The sequence below is a fragment of the Notechis scutatus genome, chromosome 4 (genome assembly GCF_049901735.1).
Source record: "Notechis scutatus isolate UNSWTSFEM ecotype Mainland chromosome 4, rNotScu1.2, whole genome shotgun sequence".
NCBI lineage: Eukaryota > Metazoa > Chordata > Lepidosauria > Squamata > Elapidae > Notechis > Notechis scutatus.
The window spans coordinates 166,284,899-166,299,861 of NC_142012.1; the positions used below are offsets into that span (position 1 = coordinate 166,284,899).

General features: G+C 51.4%; 1 long non-coding RNA gene across 1 annotated transcript; it reads left to right on the plus strand.

Annotated features, from left to right (window-relative positions):
* The first annotated feature begins 209 nt into the window (after window positions 1-209).
* Window positions 210-550, plus strand: LOC148131026 (uncharacterized). The gene is made up of 2 exons (XR_015749548.1): window positions 210-426; window positions 512-550. It is a non-coding gene; the product is annotated as an uncharacterized LOC148131026 (long non-coding RNA).
* Window positions 551-14,963: the final 14,413 nt, after the last annotated feature.

Genomic DNA, 14,963 nt, shown 5'->3' on the forward strand with positions numbered 1-14,963 from the left:
CGGGCGACCCTCATCAGATGCGGGCATCGAGTCGGAGACCACCCCACCCTCTACTCCGCCTTGCACCCGGGGGCTGCTGCGTCCTCCCTCGCCCAGCGATCCTGAGCTCTCGAAACACGCGCAACCCTGCTTCCTTTTTTGCAAGAGACCCGTCGGAATGGCGAGACACCGTCGGGGAAGCGGCGCCCCCTGGTGGCGGCGAGCCCCCAAGAAGCTGCCTGGCAGAAAAGTTGCGCGGGTCTCAAATCGTTCCAGGTGGAGCTTTTGCAAGAGGGAGCCCGCGGGCCACCGGTGCAAATGTGGCACTGGGGAAAAAAAAAACCCTCGAAGTTGTCCAGAGCGGTTCAGGCTTTGCAAGCGGGAGCCCGCGGGCGACGGGTGCAAATCTCGGGACGGGGCAATGAGCCGTCGGGGTTGCGCTGCGAGGTTTTCATCTTTTTGCAAGGGGAGCCCGCGGGCGACGGAGAAACTCTCGGGACGGGGCAATGAGCCGTCGGATGTGCGCTGCGAGGTTTTCAGCTTTTGCAAGCGGGAGCCCGCGGGCGACGGGTGCCAATCTTGCATTGGGCAAAAGCGATGCCGTGGTTACGCCTGGCACCCCGTCCTGCCCGGGGAAGACAATAGAGCCCAAGCGGGGTGGGGTGGGGGGGGTGGGGAAGGGGAATGATCAGGTTGTACAGTACCCGAGGGCGGTTTTTAAGGACGGCTTGCGGGCAGGCAGGGCCACCGGTTCAGCTTCCAGATGACCCAAGACGCCGCTGCAAAGGCGCAGGGCAGGGCGGGGACTTCGCGCTGCAGGAAGCGGCTGGGAGACGGGGAGGGAGGCAGAAACACCCCCCGACGGGCAGAAAACGGGCAGAAACACACACACCCCTTCCCCCGACGAGCTTTGCAAGCCCGCAACCGTCCCTCCCCGGCCCGGGAAGGTCTCAGGCTTCTCTGGGCACAGCCAGCGGCGGCCCAGGGACCGCTGGAGAGCGGCGTCTAAGCTGGCCCAGCCGCCTGGCTCCGTTCCCCGACGGTCGGGAAAGAGATCGCAAGTTTGCACGCCTCTCCCTCCGGGCTGCGGGGTGCAAAAGGCCGGCTTGCCCGCTTCGTGCAACTGGCCCGGGGGCTCTAAGCGGAGCCCCGACGGCGTCAGAGCCGGTCCCGCCCCGCTTGCACCCGCGGACGGCTTCCCCTTGCTCCTGCACGCCGCGCCGCTCGCCTCCCTCCTGCCCGGCGGAGTGGCCCTCCGGCTGGCAGCGCGCCCACAGGCCCGACGGCGCGTCCCGGCTCTCGCGCTCGCCTTGCGGCTGGTGCTGGGCGCGGAGACCCACCTCCTGCTGGCCCGACGAGGCCCGGCCCTCCTCCCCCTCTTCCTCCTGCGCCACGCTGCCCACCGAGGCCGGGCAAAGCCCCGCTTGCGATGCTAACCGACGGGGCGGCGATTCCGCCCCGGCTGGCCGAGGCTGCTCCTCCTGGACGCCGCAGCGAGGCTCTTCTGCGCGGCGGCCCGCCTGCTCTTGCGCCCCCGCGCCCTGCCGCTCGCCGGCCCACAGCACCAGCCGCTTGCCCACGGCAGCCCGACGGCCCGACGGAGGCCCCGACGGGCCGTGGAGGGGGCCTGGCTCTCCCCTGCCTCCGCCTCCGCCTCGCCTCCGTCGGCGGCCCGCAGGCTCTCCTCCTGCACCCAGACGCCCCAGGCCTGCTCCTGGACGGCGCCCACCAAGCCGCCGCCTTCCTGGACGCCGCGGCTCAGCCCCAGCGCCTCCTGGCCCCAAAACGGCCGGATGGCTCAGCTCCGCCGACGGCTCGGCCGCCCCTCGCCGGCCAAGCTCGCCTTGCCCGCTTCGGGGACAGGGGAAAAAGTTCGACGGGGCCGCAAAGTCCGAGCCCCGCCCGGACGTGTCTCGCCTGGATTCCTACCACGCGGGACCCGACGGGAAAGCTGGACAGGGCCGCCGCTTGCACGCCCCGCAGGCTCTGTCTCGGCCGGGCTCCTCCTCCTCCCCACGCGAAACACGCCAAGCTCTCCTGCCCGCCCGTAGTAGACGGGGGAAAGCTCGACGGGGCGCTCTTTGCACGGCCACAAACAACGCCCCTCCCCGCCCCACGATTCCCTCGCCGGCCCGAGTCGCCTCGTTCCAGGCTGCGGATCACGCCAAGTTCGCCTGCCCGACGGGGCGCCCCTCGCAATGCACGCCCACCAACTCGGCCCGCAGGCTTTGTCACCCCAGCCGCCCGGGGGCTTGTCTCGCCTGGATTCCTACCCACGCGGATCTCGCCAAGGTCTCCCTGTCCTCTGGGGGAACAAGGAAAGTCGACAGGGCGCCCCCTTTTGCACGCCCACAAACTCTGCCGCCCGGATTTGTCTCGCCTGGGCTTCTACCCACGTGAAACACGCCAAGCTGCCCTGCTCGCTGGGGGCGGGGGGAGACGGGGAAAGTCCAAAACGAGACGCCCCTTTTGCACGCCCACAAACTCGCCCCGCAGACTCTGCGACCCCGCCCGGCCCGGACTCGTCTCGCCTGGATCCCTACCCACGCAAAACACGCCAAGCTGCCCTGCTCGCTCGGGCGGGGGGAGGGGGAAACTGGGAAAGTCAAACGAGACGCCCCTTTTGCACGCCCACAAACTCGCCCCGCAGACTCTACGACCCCCCGCCCGGGTCTCCTCCCCACGCGAAACACGCCAAGCTCCTATGCTCGCCCGTGGACTGGGGAAAAACTCGACGGGGAGCTCTTCTCACGCGCCCCCCTCCCCAAACTCCCTCCGCGACCCCCGCCGGTCCGAGTCGCCTCGTCCGGCTGCTTGCCCACGCGGATCCCGCAGGGGAGAAATGCCGAGGGTCCGGACTGCCCGTCGATGGGGGGTCTTGGAAGTCCAGGCCGGGGGTTGGTGGTGGGTCCCACGAAGCGTTGGGCTGGGCTGTTGGACGGGGGCAGGGGGTGGAGGGTCGTCTCCTCAAACTCTCCGGAGCCCCGCGTGGAAGTCGGTCGCAATGCAGCCTCTCCGGAGTCGGAGAAGCGCGCTCCGGAGGCTAGACGGAGGCTGCTGCGGCCGAGCAAGAGGCGAGCCGGGCGGCGGGAAGGCAAAACAAAAAAACCCAAACCAAAAAAAAAAAAAAACACCCGAGAGCCCCCACTCGGGTTATGTAAGCCGGCCGCGATGACGACGCAACTCCGGGAGGCAGCACCGCGCGTCACCCGCGCGGGGCAAAGCTCTTCCTTTCTCCGGGCAGGAGGAGAGAAAGGAGATGGACGAGGTCGAGTGGTCCAGCCGTTCCTGCATCCCAGCATCCTTCCGGACGCCAAACTCGCTGCAGACGCCGGCTGGGCTGCTGGAGGCGGACCGAGGAGAGTCGGGGGAGGGGGGAAACGGTGGCGCAGTGGCGAGGGGTGCCAAAGCTGCGTGGACACACACACACACACACACAGACACACAGGTCTGGGGGGTTGGGGAGACGGGGGGAGGGGTTGGGGCTGGATCTGCAACCTGGCTGGACCAGGAAAGTTTGGGAAAGGAAGGCTGGGGGGGAGGGAGGATCTGCCTTTGTCCTGGGTTTACGCCGGGGTCCCCGGGGATGCGGCGGCGGCGGCTGGGCTGGAAGGGTCACATCGTCCCCCAACACCCCTCCCCCCTTTCTCCTTCCCGCGGTTGCTCCTGCAACCTGGCGCCCGCGAGCGTCCCCGGGCGAGTCAGCTGGACGAGAACGCCGAAAGGAAGCGTCGCGGCTTCGGAAAGCGAAAGCAAAGCTGGGATTTGCGGGGAATTCGTGGATTTATTTTGTTTTTTTTTTTGCGGAAGGGTGGGGGGGTTATTAGGCAGCAGGGAAGGGGATAACACAATAGGTGGGCCCCTCTTTTAATACAGATTTGCCACGGATGAAAGGGGCTGGGATCATGCCACATGCTGAAGAACAACAATAAATAATAAACAATCATAATTCAAATAGGAATAAAAATAATAATAATAAAAATAAAAATCTGTAATATGGGAAGGCACCTAGGACAGCTTGACCTGACTGGAGTTTGAATGTCCCGTGAAATTGGGATTGGGAAGGTGGTTGCTGAATTGGGCAGAGAGTTTGACCCAGACGGCTGTCTGGAATCACAGCCGCCGTCCAGCGCTTCCCAGCAGGCAGTGGGATGGAAAAGAACAGAAAGCGATTAAAAATGCCTGAAATGAGATTTGTGCAAGAAAAATAAATTAAAAAAAAAAATCCATTCTGCTTTCTCAGAGGCCCCAGCTGCGTTTTCTTGGCAAGTGCCGGGACAGCAAAATCGGGGGCTGGAGATGCAGAAATGCCCCTGCTGGGCCGTTGGGAAGTTTGAGGGGTGGGAGATAGGGAGGGAGGGAGGGAGGGAGGGAGGGAGGGAGGAAAATGAAAAGGGAGGGAGGGAGGAAAGAAGGGAGGAAAATGAACAGGGAGGGAGGGAAGAAAGGAAGGGAGGAAAATGAAAAGGGAGGAAAATGAAAAGGGAGGGAGGGAAGAAAGGAAGGGAGGAAAATGAAAAGGAAGGGAGGAAAATGAAAAGGGAGGGAGGGAGGAAAGAAGGGAGGAAAATGAAAAGGGAGGGAGGGAGGAAAGAAGGGAGGAAAATGAACAGGGAGGGAGGGAAGAAAGGAAGGGAGGAAAATGAAGAGGGAGGGAGGAAAATGAGGGAGGGAGGAAAGAAGGAAGGGAGGAAAATGAAAAGGAAGGGAGGGAGGAAAGAAGGGAGGGAGGAAAATGAAAAGGGAGGGAGGGAGGAAAGAAGGGAGGGAGGAAAATGAAAAGGGAGGGAGGGAGGAAAAAGGAAGGGAGGAAAATGAAAAGGGAGGGAGGGAGGAAAGAAGGGAGGGAGGAAAATGAAAAGGGAGGGAGGGAGGAAAAGAAGGAAGGGAGGAAAATGAAGAGGGAGGGAGGAAAGAAGGAAGGGAGGAAAATGAAGAGGGAGGAAAATGAAAAGGGAGGGAGGGAGGAAAGGAAGGGAGGAAAATGAAGAGGGAGAGGGAAGAAAGAAGGGAGGGAGGAAAATGAAAAGGGGGAGGGAGGAAAGGAAGGGAGGAAAATGAAAAGGGAGGGAGGGAGGAAAGAAGAAAGAAAGGGAGGAAAATGAAGAGGGAGGGAGGAAAGAAGGAAAGGAGGAAAATGAAAAGGGAGGAAAATGAAAGGGAGGAGGGAGGGAAGAAAGAAGGGAGGAAAATGAAAAGGGAGGGAGGGAGGAAAGGAAGGGAGGAAAATGAAGAGGGAGGGAGGGAAAAGAAGGAAGGGAGGGAGGGAGGAAAGGAGGGAGGAAAATGAAGAGGGAGGGAGGGAGGAAAGAACGAAAGGGAGGGAGGGAGGGTTGGGAATAAAGGAAGGAAGGGAAGGAGGGAGCAAACAAGCAAGAGTGGGCAAATGAAGGAAGGAAAGAGAAGGGAGGCAGGAAAGAAGGAAAAGGAGGGATGAAAATGGGGAAGGAAGGAAGGAAAATGAAAAGGGAAGAGGGAGGAGGAAGGGAGGAGAGAGGGAGGAAGAAAATGAAAGAATGAGGGAAGTGGGAGGGAGGGTTGGGAATAAAGAAAGGATGGAAGAAAGGAAGCAAGCAAGCAAGAGTGGGGAAATAAAGGAAGGAAGGAGAGGAGAGAGGGAGGAAAGAGGGAGGGATGGGAATGAGTGAATGAAACAGGAAAGATGAAATAAAGAAGGAGGGAAAAGGAAGAATAGAAAAGGAGGGAAAGAAAGAGAGAAGGGAGAGATAAAGAGAAAGAAGGAAGGGTAGAAAGAAAGGGAGAAGGAGAAAAGAAAGGAAAAGGCGAGAGAGAGAGAGAGAAAAAAAGGAAAGAAAGATGAGGATGCTTTAATCTGAATTCCTACATAAAACTGCTACAAAACAGACAGAAGGTATTAGAAACACCAATCAAGCAGAACACAGCAACCTCCAAGACCAATAAACACAGACCAAGACTCCCAACCAATCAGGATGAAGAAAAAACCATTCTGGCACAGCAATAGGCTAGCCCCAAATTTAAAACAGAAACGGCTGTGAAAGTCTGACTCACAGACGAACCCAATACAGAAGCCTGATGAAGGCAGATGAGATTCTGCCGAAAGGTTGCTACAACTTTAAAAGCACAACTATATATATAATCATGGGGGTCCCAGGGGTGCTTTTCTCAAGAGGCAATTTGACTTTCTTGCTTTTTCTTTGAAGAGGTTTCACTTCTCCTCCTCCAAGAAGCTTCTTCAACTCTGACTGGATGGTGGGGAAGGGAAGGATTTGTATTCCTTGCAGACAGCTGGTCATTTGCATCCTTTTTAGAGTCCTTGAGGCCACTTGGAGGTTTGTCTGTGTCCTCAAGGTCACTTGAGCAGTGCAAACCCCCAAGTGCCTAAAAGGAAAGAAGGAAGGAAGGAAGGAAGGAAGGAAGGAAGGAAGGAAGGAAGGAAGGAAGGTCGTTTGCATCCTTTTTAGAGAGTCATTGAGGCCACTTGGAGGTTGATCTATGTCTTCAGTGGTGCAAATGGGTGTGGAGCCTTCTTAGAACTGCTGAAAGGACCGTGGTGTAGACTCTTCAATTTGGAGATAGATGGCCTCTTGGACCCCTTCTTTCAAACCAGCGGTCCTCTCTGTCCAAAATGTGGGACTTTGCTGCCTTCAAAAGAGCGGCCTTTTTTCTTTTAAATGCAGATGGACTGCTGAATCTTGTCAGCAAGGAGTACAAATCCTTCCCTTTCGTACTATCCGGTCAGAGCCGAAGAAGCTTCTTGAATGAGAAGCAAAACATCTTCAAAAAAAACCCCAGAAAGTTCAGTTGCCTTTTGGGGGGGAAAAAGGCACCTTTGAGACAACCATGTTCCAGACGAAGGAGAATCTCCATATACATCCATCAAGGGCAGGTTTCGAGGAGAGACTGGACAGCCATATGACTAGGATTATATAAGGCATCCCTGCCTTGAGCAGAGGGTTGGACTAGATGACCTCTAGGGTCCCTTCCAAGCCTATTATTCTAATCTTCTATTCTCCTTCTATTCCTATTCTTCTACTCTAACCAGAAAGGACATTTAAATATTACATAAATATTAAATATTAAAAAAAGGTTTTAAAAAGATGTTGGATAACCCTTTGTCTGAAGTGGTTGTAGGGTTTCCTGCCTAGGCAGAGTGGGTTGGACTAGAAGACCTCCAAGGTCCCTTCCAACTTTGTTATTCTATTCCAGGGGTCTCCAAACCTTGGCAGCTTGAAGACTTGTGGACTTCAAACTCCCAGAATCTCTCCTCTTCCTCCTCCAGTCATGTTAGCTCAGGAATTCTGGGAGTTGAAGTCCACCGATCTTTAAACTTGCCACGTTTGTTCTATTCTATTCATTTGGAACCCCCCCCCCCATTTCCCCGAGAATAAGACCTAGCTGGAAAATAAGGCCTAATGCATCTTTTGAAGCAAAAATTAATATAAGACCCGGTCTTGTTTTTTTGGGTGGGGAAAAGAAACACGGTATATTCAAAGGAAATGCACACAACAGGATGCTGGAATTAAAAGCTTCATATTAAAAGCTGTTTAAAGCAGGGGTCTCCAACCTTGGCAACTTTAAGTTTGGTGGACTTCAACTCCCAGAATTCCTCAGCCGGCTGTGTCTGTTTCTTACCCACCAAAGTGGAGAGTTTGCAGAGGAAGGGATTACAACACTGTAAGCTGTGCTGGCTGGAGAATTCTGGGAGTTGAAGTCCACAAGTCTTAAAGTTGCCAAGGTTGGTCATCCCTGGTTTACAGTATTGCAAGTTTAAAGGGAAGGCCATAAACAGATTTCTAGGTCAAATGCGTGTGCCAGCAGCCTTTTTGTTCCTACAGGTAATCCTCAATTTACAGCCACAAGGGAGTCCAACATGTCTGTCGCTAAGTGAGACATTGAAGGGAATCTTGCCCCGTTGTATGACCTTCCTTGCTAACTCCAGTAGTTAAGTGAATAACGTGGTTTCTGAATGAATCTGGCTTAACCCCTCCGCCCGTTGACCTTACCTGTCGGAAGGTCCCAAAAGGTGATCACACGATCCATTGCAACCATCCTAAATATGAGTCAGTCGCCAAGCATCCAAATGTTTATCCGAGGACAGAACTAAGGAGAAATTTCCTGATCTGTGAGAATAATTAACCAGTGGAACTGCTTGCCACCAGAAATTGTGGCTGCTCCATCACTGGAGGCTTTTAAGAAGAGTTTGGACAGCCATTTGTCTGAAATGATGTAGGGTCTTTTGCCCGACCAGGGGTTGGACTAGAAGACCTCAAAGGTCCCTTCCAGCCAGTTTTGTCTACTGGTTAAGGTATCAGACCAGAAGCTGGGGAGATGGCGAGTTCTAGTTGTGCCTTAGGTGTGAAATTGACCTGGTAACTTTGGGCCAATCACCAGGAGACTGTGAGTTCTAGTACTTTTCTTAGGCATTGAAGTCATTTGGACAACTTTGGGAAAATCACTAGGAGACGGTGAGTTCTAGTCCTGCCTTGGGCATGAAAGTCAACTGGGCAACTTTGGGACGATCACTAGGAAATGGTGAGTTCTAGTCCTGCCTTAGGCATGAAAACAGGCTAGATGACTTTGGGCCAACCCCAGCCCCCCCTCTGTCCGCCCACCCCACCTCACAGAATTGCTATGGTAGAAATCAGAGAAGAAAGGAATATTGTGTATGTTCCCTGCCTTGAGTTATTTATAAAGATTAATAAAGGCAGGCTCTAAATAAAAACAAAGAAAGAAAGTTCACTTTTGTGATCAACCCATTTTTCCAGGCGACTGCAAAATATTCCTTAAGAAATCCACTTGGAGTCACTTCCCAGCCTGATCTCGCTTTTATTAAAATCCCTTGGCTGCCCACCTACCAAGCAGATCTGAATCACTTAGACTGGAATAAAACAATGACAGGATCACCACTTGAAGGATCGCACATTAAAAAAATCAAAAGATGAAAATGAATATTAAAATGGACCCAAAGAACCAACTTTGATCTGGTGATTATTTTATTCTCTCGGCCACCCAGAGTCACTTGGTACAGAGATGGGCAGAATCCAAAGTTAATCTATATAAAAAAAGCGAAATGCCACTCACGCATCATCGCAAAATCTCCGAAACCGTAAAGCCTACAAACTTGAAATTTGGCACATAGGTTCCTCTTGGCTTCTAGGGGCTCACTAAGAAAGGATTTTTCCAAATGACCATCAGAGCATTTAGACTATTATTTCTTTCTTCTTCTTCTCTTCTTCTTTTCTCTTCTCTTCTTCTTCTTCTCTTCTTCTTCTTTCTTCTTCTTTCTTTCTTTCTTTCTTCTTATTATTATTATTATTATTATTATTATTATTATTATTATTATTATTATTATTATTATTATTATTATTATTAACACGCTCTGATGCTAAGGAGATCTACTCCCCCTCCCCACCTGAAAAAAAATCTCTTCCAAATGCAAAACACAAGCAGAGGAGTTTCAGTTTCACAGCAGCACCCAGCAGCTTTAGGACAGAACCAGTTGAGCTAAGCCACGCCCAGACTCCTTGCTGTCTCCTCCTTGGTCACACGGCAAGTACTGTTTCAGTTTCCAAACAGCCCTCCACTCTCTCACCCACTGACAGGACGCTAGCCAGATGAATACCAATGGATGCGGATAGGCAGAGGCAGCATTTCCCCCCCCTTATTTTCCTCCCAAAAAAACTAAGCCCCACCACATAGTTTCGTAGGGAAGCACGCCGGGTATCCAGCTAGTAAATAAATAAACCTCCCCTTCAATTGCAGCCCAAAGAACGACGGGATATGTAGGTGGAATCTGTTCCTGGCCTACTAAACACCTCCAGATAGTTTTAACCTCCTCCATGCAAACTCCACTCCGGATTATTTGGGGGTGGGGGGCGGGGCTGGGGTGTGCCGAATCCTAAACCATCCCTAGATGGCAGCAGAAGGGCACCCCTAAATCCTAACCCTTTGATGCTTAAGCGAGGCTGACCTGGTTTGCCACCCTCCCTGGAGAGCCTCCTTCGACCAGCCAGGCGCGGCTGATGTTTCTTTCTTTCTTTTTTTTTAACCGGCAGATGGAAGGTTGACGCCGCGCTTCGCCAGCTGCTGAGCCGCGGTGAAGTCGAGAGCTCACAGCTCCTACGTGCAGCTTGTGCCGCCCGCCGTGTGTGCAAAAGAGACAGCGTGCAAGGAGACACCGAAAGGCCGCGGCTGCTCTCCCTCCGGCACAGCGTTCCCGGCGTCTTGCCTGCGAGGAAGCGACTGGTGGGATGCCGTTGTGCCAGGAGGGGGTACAGATGTTCAGAAAGGGTGTTTTGTTTTGGACAGACCTGCCTTCTCTCTCTCTCTCTCTCTCTCTCTCTCTCTCTCTTTTTCCTGGGCAAGACTGGAGTCTCTTCGCTTGGCCTCTTCGTGTCAGCAAGGGAATCAGAATAGAGCTTGGAAGGGACCTTGGAGGTCTTCTAGTCCACCCCCGTTCGAGCAGGAGACCCTATACTATTTCAGACAAGTGACTTGTCCAGTTTCTTCCTAAAAGCCTCCAGTGATGGAGCATTCACAACCTCTGGAGGCCACTTCTGTGCCACTGATTCATTGTTCTAACTTTTAGCAAGTTTCTCCTTAATTCCAGGTTGCTTCTCTCTTTGATCAGTTCCTGTCCATTTCTTTCCTTCCTTCCTTTCCTTCCTTCTTCCTTTCCTTCCTTCTGTCCTTCCTTTCCTTCTTTCCTTCCTCCCTTCCCTCCTACTTCCTTCTTTCCTTCCTTCCTTCCCTCTGTCCTTCCTTCCTTTCCTTCCTTCTGCTTTCCTTTCCTTCTTTCCTTCCTTCCCTTCCCCACTTCCTTCCTTCCTTTCCTTTCTTCTTCCTTCCTTCCTTCCTTCCTTCTTTCCTTCCCATCCTTATTCCTTCTTCCCTTCCCTACTTCCTTCCTTCCTTCCTTCTTCCCTTCCTTCTTCCTTCCTTCCTTCCTTCTTTCCTTCCTCCTTCCATTCCTTCCTTATTTTCTTCCTTCTTCCCTTCCCTACTTCCTTCCTTCCTTCTTTCCTTCCCTTCCTTCCTTCCTTCCCATCCTTATTCCTTCTTCCCTTCCCCTTCTTCCTTCCTTCCTTCCTTCCTTCCTTCTTCCTTCCTTCCCATCCTTCTTCCTTCTTCCTTCCTTCTTCCTTCCTTCCTTCCTTCCTTCCCATCCTTCCTTCCCATCCTTATTCCTTCTTCCCTTCCCTACTTCCTTCCTTCCTTCCTTCCTTTCCTTCATTCCTTCCTTCCCTTCCTTTTTCCTTCTTCCCTTCCTTCTTCCTTCCTTCCTTCCTTCCTTCCCATCCTTCCTTCCCATCCTTATTCCTTCTTCCCTTCCCTACTTCCTTCCTTCCTTCCTTCCTTTCCTTCATTCCTTCCTTCCTTCCTTCTTCCTTCCTTCCCTTCCCTACTTCCTTCCTTTCTTTCCTTCATTCCTTCCTTCCCTTCCTCCCTTCCTTCCTTCCTTCCTTCCTTCCTTCCTTCCTTCCTTCCTTCCTTCCTTCCTTCCTTCTCCTTCCTTTTCCTCCTTCTTCTCATTCCGCTCCCTTCTTTCCTTCCTTCCTTCTGTCCTTCCTTCCTTCCTTCCCTACTTCCTTCCTTCCTTTCTTCCTTCTTCCCTTCCTCCTACTTCCTTCCTTCCTTCCTTCCCTTCCTTCCTCCTTCCGTTCCTTCCTTACCAGTGATGGCTAACATTTTGGGCCCTGAGTGCCCAAAGCGTGCACATGCACAGCCAAAATGCAATTGCACAAGCCCCCTGCCCCCCAACATAGGCCCCACCTTGTGCATGCACCCACCCCCGTGCATGCACGAGCATCCCCCATGCACTCCCTGCACATACGCAGCAGAGGCCCGAAAACCAGCTGCCCGGTGGGAGGTGTGAACGCATGCACGGCAGAGCCGAGACGGGACGACAGCTCATGTGCCCCAAAAGAGGGCTCTGCGTGCCACCTCTGATACGTGTGCCATAGGTTCACCATCATGGCTCTATATCATTTCAGAGAGGTGACTCTCTAGTCTCTTCTTAAAAACCTCCAGTGACAGAGCAGCCACAACTTCTGGTGGCAAGTAGTTCCACTGGTTAATTGTTCTAACTTTTAGGAAGTTTCTCCTTAAAACCTGGTTACTTCTCTCCTTGATTAGTTTCCATCAGTTGCTTCTTGTCCTGCATTCAGGAGCTTTGGAGAATAATTTGACCCCCTGCCTCTTCTTTGGGGCAGCCCCTCAAATACTGGAAGATGCTATCATGTCCCCTCTTTTCTCTAGACTAGCCAAAGCCAAATCCTGCAACGGTGGTTCTTCGTACGTTGTAGTCTCCAGTTCCCTCATCATCCTGGTTGCTCTTCTCTGCCCTTTCCCCAAATTCTCAACATCTTTTTTGTGCTGTGGTGACCAACATTGAATGCAGAGATTCCAGGTGTGGCCTTACTAAGGCTTTACAAAGCGGTACTTAATCCTTCACGTGATTTTGATTGTACGCCTCTGTTTATGCCACGCAGGATTGTATTGACTTTTTTGGCGGCTGCCGCACACGGATCGTGGTTAAGGGATCGTCCGCTAGGACTCTGAGGTCAGTTAGCTTTTGAGCCAAGTTTCACCGGTATTTATCCTTTTGGTTTTTTTCTGCCCAGGTGTAAAACTTTGCTTTTCTCCATATTAAATTTCATTCTGTTAGATGTGGCCCAGGGTTCTAGTCTGTCAAGATCCCTCTGGATCTTGAGCTCATCTTCTTGGGTGTTGGCTATTCCTGCCAGCTTAGTATCATCTGCAAATTTGCTAAGTTCCCCTTCTAGTCCCTCATTTAAGTCGTTAATGAAGATATTGATGAGTCCTGGGACTAAGATGGAGCCTTGTGGCACCCCAGTGCTTACTTCTCTCCGTGTAGGCGTAGTGCCATTTAAGGACTACTGGTTGAATATGGTTTGCCAGCCCGTTACAAATCCAACTGGAGGCGATGCGGTCTGTCCCATATTTTTCTACCTTACCAAGGTTGCACCTTTTGTTGTCCCCATCCAACCTGAAGCCACTGTGTGTGTTTTCAGAACAGAGTGGAAAAGTAAAGTGCTCTTTTTAACAGAATAACAGAGTTGGAAGGGACCTTGGAGGTCTTCTAGTCCAACCCTTTCAGACAAAGAAATTTTAAAGGTTCTTTGCCCACTGGGATACAGGTAGTCCTTGACAGTTCATTTAGCGCCTGACCGAAGTTACTATGGCACTGAAAAAAAGTCACGACTTACGACCATTTTTCATACTTCCGCCCTTTAGGGTCTCCTGCCTTAGCAGGGGGCTGGACTAGAAGACCTCTGAGGTCCCTTCCAACTCTGCTCTTATTCTAAAATGTATATAGAGTTGAGATACGAAAACGGGCAAGAGATGAGGGATAAATGCACAATACTGTTTCAACACAGGAGCTATATCGTCAAGAATTAGTACATAGAAATTATTATAATTTGTATAATATAATTATAATAATATAGAAATAATTAATCAAGGTTAATCGCACCAAACTTGATTGCAGGAAATACGACTTCAGCCACAGTGGTCAACGTCTGGAATATTCTACCTGACTCTGTGGTTTCTTCCCCAAACCCCAAAAACTTTAACCTTAGACTGTCTACCATTGGCCTCACCCCTTTCCTAAGAGGTCTGTGGGGGGCCGTGCATAAGCGCACCAATGCGCCTACCATCCCGGTCCTACTGTGTTTTTTTCTTATATGTAGCCACTTCATGTATTCAAAACTATGTATATACTTATACCTATTATCTTGTAAGCAATTGACAAATCAAATAAATAAAATAAATAAAAAATGGGGAGAAGGTAACTTTTTGATTTGGGAACTATTCTATTAGTGGGTAGAAAATAGTAGAAATCTGGATATGTAAACATAGATGCCTAATGGACCAACGAACATCGAATAATTAAGCAAACCTTAAGATGACTTGGAGGTTAATTGGCCATGTGATGTACATGTTTGGTACTATGGGTGGATGACGGATAAAACTGAACAGAAGGCCTAATCAAATAATGTAAAATTCATAACAAGGATAAGATGGAGATATTGAGAATAACAGTTATAACTATTGTGTGTGTAAGACTTGTTCAATAGAATAAGTATTCCATTGGTATTCCATAGAGAATGTAGAGACTGCACCCAGACAGTATACTGTTACTGTGAATAGAGAAATCCTGTACGTAACTAAGAAAATTGTACAATAAAAAGTAATAAAATAAAACGTTGAGACCTTCCCCTCCCAAGATGTACTTCTCACTGCCTTCCACCCACGTGTTTCTTTCTCCAGATGGGGCAGAGCAAAGGGGTTCACTTTCCTGGGTGGAAAAGCACCGGAGGCAGTCCTTGACTTACAACGGTTCCATTTAGTGACCGTTCAAAGTTACAACGGCATGGAAAGCAAGTTGACGGAAGGGCGTTTTTCACACTTACGAGGCCTGCAGCATCCCCATGGATCAAAATCCAGGTGTTTGGCCACTGACTTGTATTTGTGACGGTTGCATAAATAAGACCCCTTTTGTGACCTTCTAACGAGGAACACCAATGGGGGGGAAGCCAGATTTAACACCTGTGTTATTAATGAAACAATTGTGAGTCACTTAACAACCGCGGCGAGGAAAGTCGTAAAATGGGGAGGGGGGAAACATCACCAATGTTTCGCTTAGCAGCCTAAATTTGGGGCTCCGTTGTGGCCGTTAAGTCAAGGACTACCTTTCTTTCAAACACACGTCCCACCCCTCACCTGCTGTCCCTCCGCAACCCCATCGCAAATCTCCCCCACAATAAAGCACATTTTCCAAGCTGCGGTTTTTTTTTTTTCCTTTTAATGAAGGAGAAGAAGAAGTCAGGTTTTGCATTTTTTTCAAACAGTGATTGCATCAAGACAGTGGCCTCTTAACTCTAGAGAGAAAAAGTTGTATAACGTATCAGGATGAGCACCGGCACTACCTTGGTCACACTGGTGCCTGGGCCCATGTAAAATATATATATATATATATA